The sequence below is a fragment of the Euleptes europaea genome, chromosome 4 (genome assembly GCF_029931775.1).
Source record: "Euleptes europaea isolate rEulEur1 chromosome 4, rEulEur1.hap1, whole genome shotgun sequence".
In the NCBI taxonomy this organism is placed as follows: Eukaryota; Metazoa; Chordata; class Lepidosauria; order Squamata; family Sphaerodactylidae; genus Euleptes; species Euleptes europaea.
In genome coordinates, this window is record NC_079315.1 from 90,387,033 (window position 1) to 90,393,951 (window position 6,919).

The following is a 6,919-nucleotide window of genomic DNA, read 5'->3' on the forward strand; positions in this document are numbered from 1 at the left end:
GCAAAGGGAACATTCATGTTACAGCTAGAATAACTGGTTTAAGGCAGAAACGCTTGTTTACTTCAGTAGCCAAAAAGTGATGCTCATGGTCTGATTCTGAAAAGTATCTTTTATTGCCAGAAAAAGTATAAAGCTTGCTGCTTGTAGAACAAAAGTTTGATTTATTTTTGCAGTCTGACTGTTGTAGGGGATTAATTATGTGACTCTTGATGTGATTCTGTCTGTAGTCTGACTTTCGTGTTTGCGGTTTAAGACTTAGTACTATTAAACAATGAGCTGAAAACTGCAGCTGATCTCCAGCGTTATCTTTTGATTGGAGTCTTTCCTGGATAACGTTTCCAGGCGCAACAAAATGTTTGTACCCCACCTTTCCTCTTGGCTCAATGTGGTTTAGAAATTATAATTAAAAACATTACAGATTAAAACCAAATAAAACCCCTCAAATACTTCTCCAACATGTTAGAGCAAGGTAAACTGACATCTTTTGAGTTGGAGAAGGGTCCTGAAATAGAGAAAATGTCGCCTTGGTTGGTAGCAAAATCCAAAACCAGGAGCCACTTAATGCCTTTTATTAAGATCAACCAGAACACACCGCAACTCACTCAGTGTGACAACTTCCCCATCCACTCATATCTCTATAGCTGCATAATCTCTATCATTCTCTTCCTTTTCTCTTTATGTCTCATAGCTCTTTCTCACATGGTGACCATGGGTGCCACATATTTTCTAGCACCTGATTGCTGCCCTGCTTCCCGACTTCTTTATCCCCTTTCAAGATTCCTTCTTCGTTGTCTTCCTTTGCCCCATCCACACTCCCTTCTTTTCTACCCTTTTATTTGTCAGCTTTTACATTTCTTCCTTCACTTTCTGTGCCCCTCCTTTCCTCTGGAGTCTCTCAGCCTTCACCCTTGCCTTATGTTACTTCTCCAGCCCTCTGCAAGGGGTGCCAAAGGTGATAGGGGTGTGCATTTGGATATACCCAAGCTGATATTAAACTCAGAATCAGACGTTTCAGGTCAGCATGAAGATATCCAAAATGACCCCAAACACTCAAACTTCTGGGAGTAACAAATATGTATCTCCTGGAATTTCAAGAGGGCTTTAGTTTTAGGGAGGCACAGGAATGCCTCCTTAAATTTTAAAGGGAAGCTCACTGGATGACTTGAAGCCTACCCTGCCTCACTGGTAGGTTTCCTGGGTATCCCACTATAACAGAAGACTTCCTGGGGATCTTCCCTGGCCCCCATTGGCATTTCACAGGTTGGGAGGAGAAAAATGGCACAATGTCACTTCTGGCACAAACCAGAAGTGATATCATCATGTTGGGGTGAGGTTCTAGGATTTGACCAAAACTCTTATGGTTTAACCACAGCGTTTTGGCAAATCCTACAACAAGGCCAGCTTTCTCTCTCTCTCCCAACTCCTTCTGCCTCTGGGGGGAGGAAAATTGAGGGGAATTGGAGAAATGGACCCAAATTTTCAGGACCCCCCCCCCATAAAGGTCTGGAAACTTCGGGATAACAAAAAGAATGCTCTCCCTAAATCTGGATCAGAAATTAAAAATTGAAATATACACCCTGAGGCAGGTGTGCCAAACTCCAGCCATCTCCCTCAAAGTCTGGGCACTCACCACTTGCTTCTATTGCTTTTCAGGGGGGAGGGTTGCTTGAAATGAAGAAGAAGAAGAGTTGGTTTTTATAAGCTGACTTTCTCTACCACTCAAGAGAGACCCGGCTTACAATCACCTTCCCTTCCCCACAACAGACACCCTGTGAGGTAGGTGAGGCTGAGAGAGCTCTAACAGAGCTGTAACTTGTTCAAGGTCACCCAGTTGGCTTCATGTGGAGGAGTGGGGAAACAAATCCAGTTCACCAGATTAGCCTCCACCGCTCATGTGGAGGAGTGGGGAATCAAAGCCAGTTCTCCAGAATTATTTATTTATTTTTATTTATTTATTAGATTTATAACTCGCCCTCCTCAGCAAGCCGACTCAGGGCGAGTAACATCATTTTAAAAATACAATAACATACGATCCAAGATGGCGACAGTGTAACATCTGGTGTCCAAGCTCTTCAGGAAAATATTAGCATTCTTCTCCCTTTTTGCCTTTCAATTTGAGAACTGCACGAAGATAACAGCCACTGCTGTATGTACATAGTTCTCTGAAACTTGGACTGGCACAAGGAGGATTTGGTGGCGTTTACAATCTTTTGAGAATGAGATCCAAGAAGAGATAACGATCCTCTCAGGAGAAATCTGCTCCCAAGGGGAGGAAACAGCAGAGATTGGACCTTTTCCTCAAAGAAAAGGACCTGGACAATATTACTAGCTCCTTTCCAACTAAAAATAAATTTGGGGTCCTTGAAAAAGAGACTGTACAACTGGCATCCCCATTCCTCCACATGAAGCCAGTTGGGTGACCTTGGGCTAGCCACAGCTCTCTTAGAGCTCTCTCAGTCCCACCTACCTCACAGGGTGTCTGTTGTGGGGAGGGGAAGGTGACTGTAAGCCAGTTTGATTCTTCCTTAAGTGGTAGAGAAAGTTGACATATAAAAACCAACTCTTCTCTTCTATACACACCAGACAGAACAGACTTTAGAGCAGAGTAAAAAGCTGTACAGGAAACTAAAAGGTGGGCAGGAAAGCAAAACTCCTATTTCTTCTAGGTTTAAAGAAAATTGCTGTTGATGGAAAAGCACTTAATAGAAGTGAGTTCAAAGGAGCTTTTGCTGGCATAGCTCTTGGTGACTTAACTGAGTCCTTTTTGTCACATTTTTTGTATTCTAAGACAAACTTGTAGATTTCTTAATGGGATCCCAGAGTCATTCTGTATTATAACATTCCATTGATCTCCCCTGCAACATTCCTAACAGCTTTTCAACCATAATTGTGGTTTTTTTAAAATGAGTGTTTTGCTGATGACAGAAATACCTTATATACAGCTAATTACTTATTGTTGTCCGCTGCCCACCATCAACAGCAAACCATAAAAAGGTTCACTGTCTGTCCAATACGAGCATTGCATTTTATTTGAGTACTAGGTTATTCATAAAACAGTAAATAATAACAGGAAGCAGCTCATACATTCATACGCAGCTTGATTAATGGAGTTTGGAGCAGGTTCCATTGCTGTCTTAGAGGGTTCCAAACAAGAAATGGCAAAGCAAAGACGCTGTGATATTATTGCCCACCCCCAGATGGCATCATAACCTTGCTATTCTAATGTGTTTGTTTTCATAATGAAGAACTCTCTAATTCTTTGATTTAAAAATAAAAACTTTCCTCACCCTCATGGTGAATTTGAACAAAGAAATTACAGCTGCACTCTCTTCTGTTTATTTTCCCCCCCAATCCAGTTTGTACACATCCTGATACTCCAGTGCAATGGCTGTGAACTCATCCATGAGAGAGGAAACCATGTCCCTTAACTGTGTTCAGCATATTAAAGACCACCAGATAATGAGGTCCTGCAGCAAGTCTTCAGTAAAAGGCCCATTCAAATTTTAAAGATCATAACTATAGACAAATTAGTTACATTCCAACAGCTTTATGAGAAAAGTGTGAATTCAATTATGACTACAGTTTTATTACACATGAATATTAAACTGATGCTGTGTTATAATGGAATCCATATAGGATTGTTGTGTATTGGCCAACTGGATATTGGGGGTGGGGCACGATAGATGTTCATCTTGGAAAATGGCAATTATTTTAAGGTAAAACTGGTTTGCCTTATTGCTGGTCCCCTCTGCCTTCCTTCTGGCTCAGTGAATTATCCTCATTTAGAAGGACTCGGGTTCAGTCCCTGCCGTTGCCAATCAAATAAAGCTTCCACTGGAGACCTCTGAGAACTGCTAGTCTGAGTAGGCAAGAGGAATGAGTGATCAGCCTTGGTGTCTGTCAATGATTTGTTATTGTTTAGAATGCCCCCAAATGTAATGACGTTTCAGATCAAAACCAAACCACACAGCTACTTGCAAATCACATCAGCATTAACCTCATACAAATATACTTAAAGAGCAAGCAATTATCTCACCGCTTAACCTCGCTTTATTCAAGCAGGCCAACAGAAATCAGATGGCAGCATCTTGCTTGATGCAAGAAAAAAAAATCATTTGTCACCAGAATTTACAGGTACAAGATTTAGAGCTGAAAATAATGGCAGTAAAAGCCAGGGCATACAAAACCTAGGTGCCACCAGGCAGGTTTAGACTGGAGGGGCTTAGTGGGTCAGGACAGAAGCCAGGTTTTAATCTGGAGGCTAAAGGCCAAACTAGATGTGATGAATGGATTCATTCCCATCAAAACTGGGAACGAGGGTGGGAGGAGTTAAACCTCTTAGAGTTATATATAACCTTGATCCTTGACATATTGTGGCTGGCTCCGCCTCCTGCAGCAGCCATTTTGTGACTGTGCCCACTGCCCTGTGTCAGATTTCCAAAGGTGCCCTTAGGCTCAAAAAGGTTGAGGACCCCTGCTCTAGACAGAGAGCGTAGTAAAGTAAAGCAGGAAAAGGAATTTCTCCAGCTCATCCTGTTGAACCTGCTTTCTCCTGGCTTCGCTAATCCCCCGCTAGAAAATCACGTGTAGCAACCTGAAGCATTTATTTAGTGACGAAGGAAGGGCCCTGTGCTCCACCGCAGAGGCACAATGTTTGCTATGGTCACCCTGACATTCAGAGCAGGTGCAGGGACTGAATGCCAGAAGGCCCTCGACCTCATCATTTTACTTCTATCCATGTTAGGGTTGCCAGGTCCTTCTTTGCCACCGGTGGGAGGTTTTGGGGGCGGACCCTGAGAGGGGCAGGGTTTGGGGAGGGGAGGGACTTCAATGCCATACAGTCCAATTGCCAAAGCAGCCATTTTCTCCTGGGGAACTGATCTCTATTGGCTGGAGATCAGTTGTAATAGCAAAAGATCTCCAGCTAGTACCTGGAGGTTGGCAACCCTAATCCAACGTGGCAGCAGTCCCAGCCTGGCCTAGCTTCCCTATCTGATTGATATCTTCCTCAATAAGCAAGAGCGGAAGTCTCACATCTAGCATTACAAAGGGTCTTATGCAATATATGAGATAACAGAGCCAAAAAGTAATCATTGGGGGCACATACTCAAAATCATAAAAGTGGATTTGTTACCCTTTAATCTTTTAAAATTTCCCCTCTGTAATTTTCCATACTCACACTGATGACATTCCAAAAGCACAGTAAGAGTGTAGATTTTCTTAACACATTCTTATAAGGGAGATTAGAAATCTAATCAGTGTTCACAGTTGTGACTACAGGTTTAGGAGTAGGGTTGCCAGGTCCCTCTTTGCCACTGGCAGGAGGTTTTTGGGGGTGAAGTCTGAGGAGGGTGGGGTTTGGGGAAGGGAGGGTCTTCAATGCCATAGAGTCCAATTGCCAAAGCAGCCATTTTCTCCAGGGGAACTGATCTCTATCGGCTGGGGATCAGTTGTAATAGCAGGAGATCTCCAGCTAGTACCTGGAGGCTGGCAACCCTATTTAGGAGTAGAAATTGTTCTGGATTAATTTTAACAATAGTGCAACAAGTAGTTTCAGAGATTCAGAATGACAAAAGGCTGGACATAAACGCAGGAAACAAGGTATCCAATGAAACATTTATCCATGTGAAAGATTCTCCAAAGAGCCTCCCTCCTTGCTTCTGACTCTCCAAACCACATTGATTTCCTGTCCCACCCACCACACTTTCATAGACCTTTGTCATTTCTGTCTAGCGTGGGGATAATCTATCACACTTCCACAACTTTGCCTTTTGGCGATGCACTCACCCACAGCCCCTCCTCTTTACCACTCTTTGGGAAGTGTGACTGAATCAGGTACACGGTTGCCAACCTCCATGTACCAGCTGGAGATCTCCTGCTATTACAACTGATCTCCAGCTGATTGAGATCAGCTCACCTGGAGGAAATGGCAGCTTTGGCAATTGGACTCTATGGCACTGAAGCCACTCCCCTCCCCAAACCCTGCCCTCCTCAGGCTCTGCCCAAAAAACCTCCCGCCAGTGGCTAAGAGGGACCTGGCAACCCTACTCCTAAACCTGTAGTCACAACTGTGAACACTGATTAGATTTCTAATCTCCCTTATAAGAATGTGTTAAGAAAATCTACACTCTTATACTCATATGAGGTATGGTCTGGGCTCAGAAATCAGACTTCAAGCATTCAAGTTAAAAGAAAAGTTAATCAACTATTTAAAAGGGGGAAAAACACACAGACTTGTAACGCTGTACTCTAACAGCAGCGCTGGCATCAGCATTGGCTGAGGTAGAGCAGATGCCAAGGGCCACCCTTCCTGTGAAAAAAATGTTTTTTCTTTTCTCAAAACTCGCAAAGTTCTCACTGAGGAAAAGCAAAGGATGGCAACTTTTTAATGTTGTGGTGATGGATTATTTGAGAAAGCAAGCATCAATGAGGCACCAAGGGACAATCTGCCCACTCTCTTCACACACACACTCCCCCTCTCTTTGTTAACAGCAAATCAGCAGACGTAGAGGAGAATTTTTTTAAAAATTCCTGCATCTTACAGACGCAACAGAAAAAGATCTTGCAAACATTGTGTTAGACAGGGTGGCAGAAAAGTATAGATTGTTGATGTCTAATATTTGTGGTATGATAATGGTGCCAAAGGAATGCAAGCCATAGTTCTAGGGGGTGGGGGATCCTCAGGTATGCTTGGTACCTGGCACTCTCCACCGTTGAAATGTCGTGTTAGGTGCATGCTTAGGGTTGCCAACCTCCAGGTACTAGCTGGAGATCTCCTGCTATTACAGCTGAACTCCAGCCAATACAGATCAGTTCCCCTGGAGAAAATGGCCACTTTGGCAATTAGACTCGATGGCATTGAAGTCCCTCCCCTCCCCAAACCCTGCCTTCCTCAAGCTCTGCCCCAAAAACCTCCCGC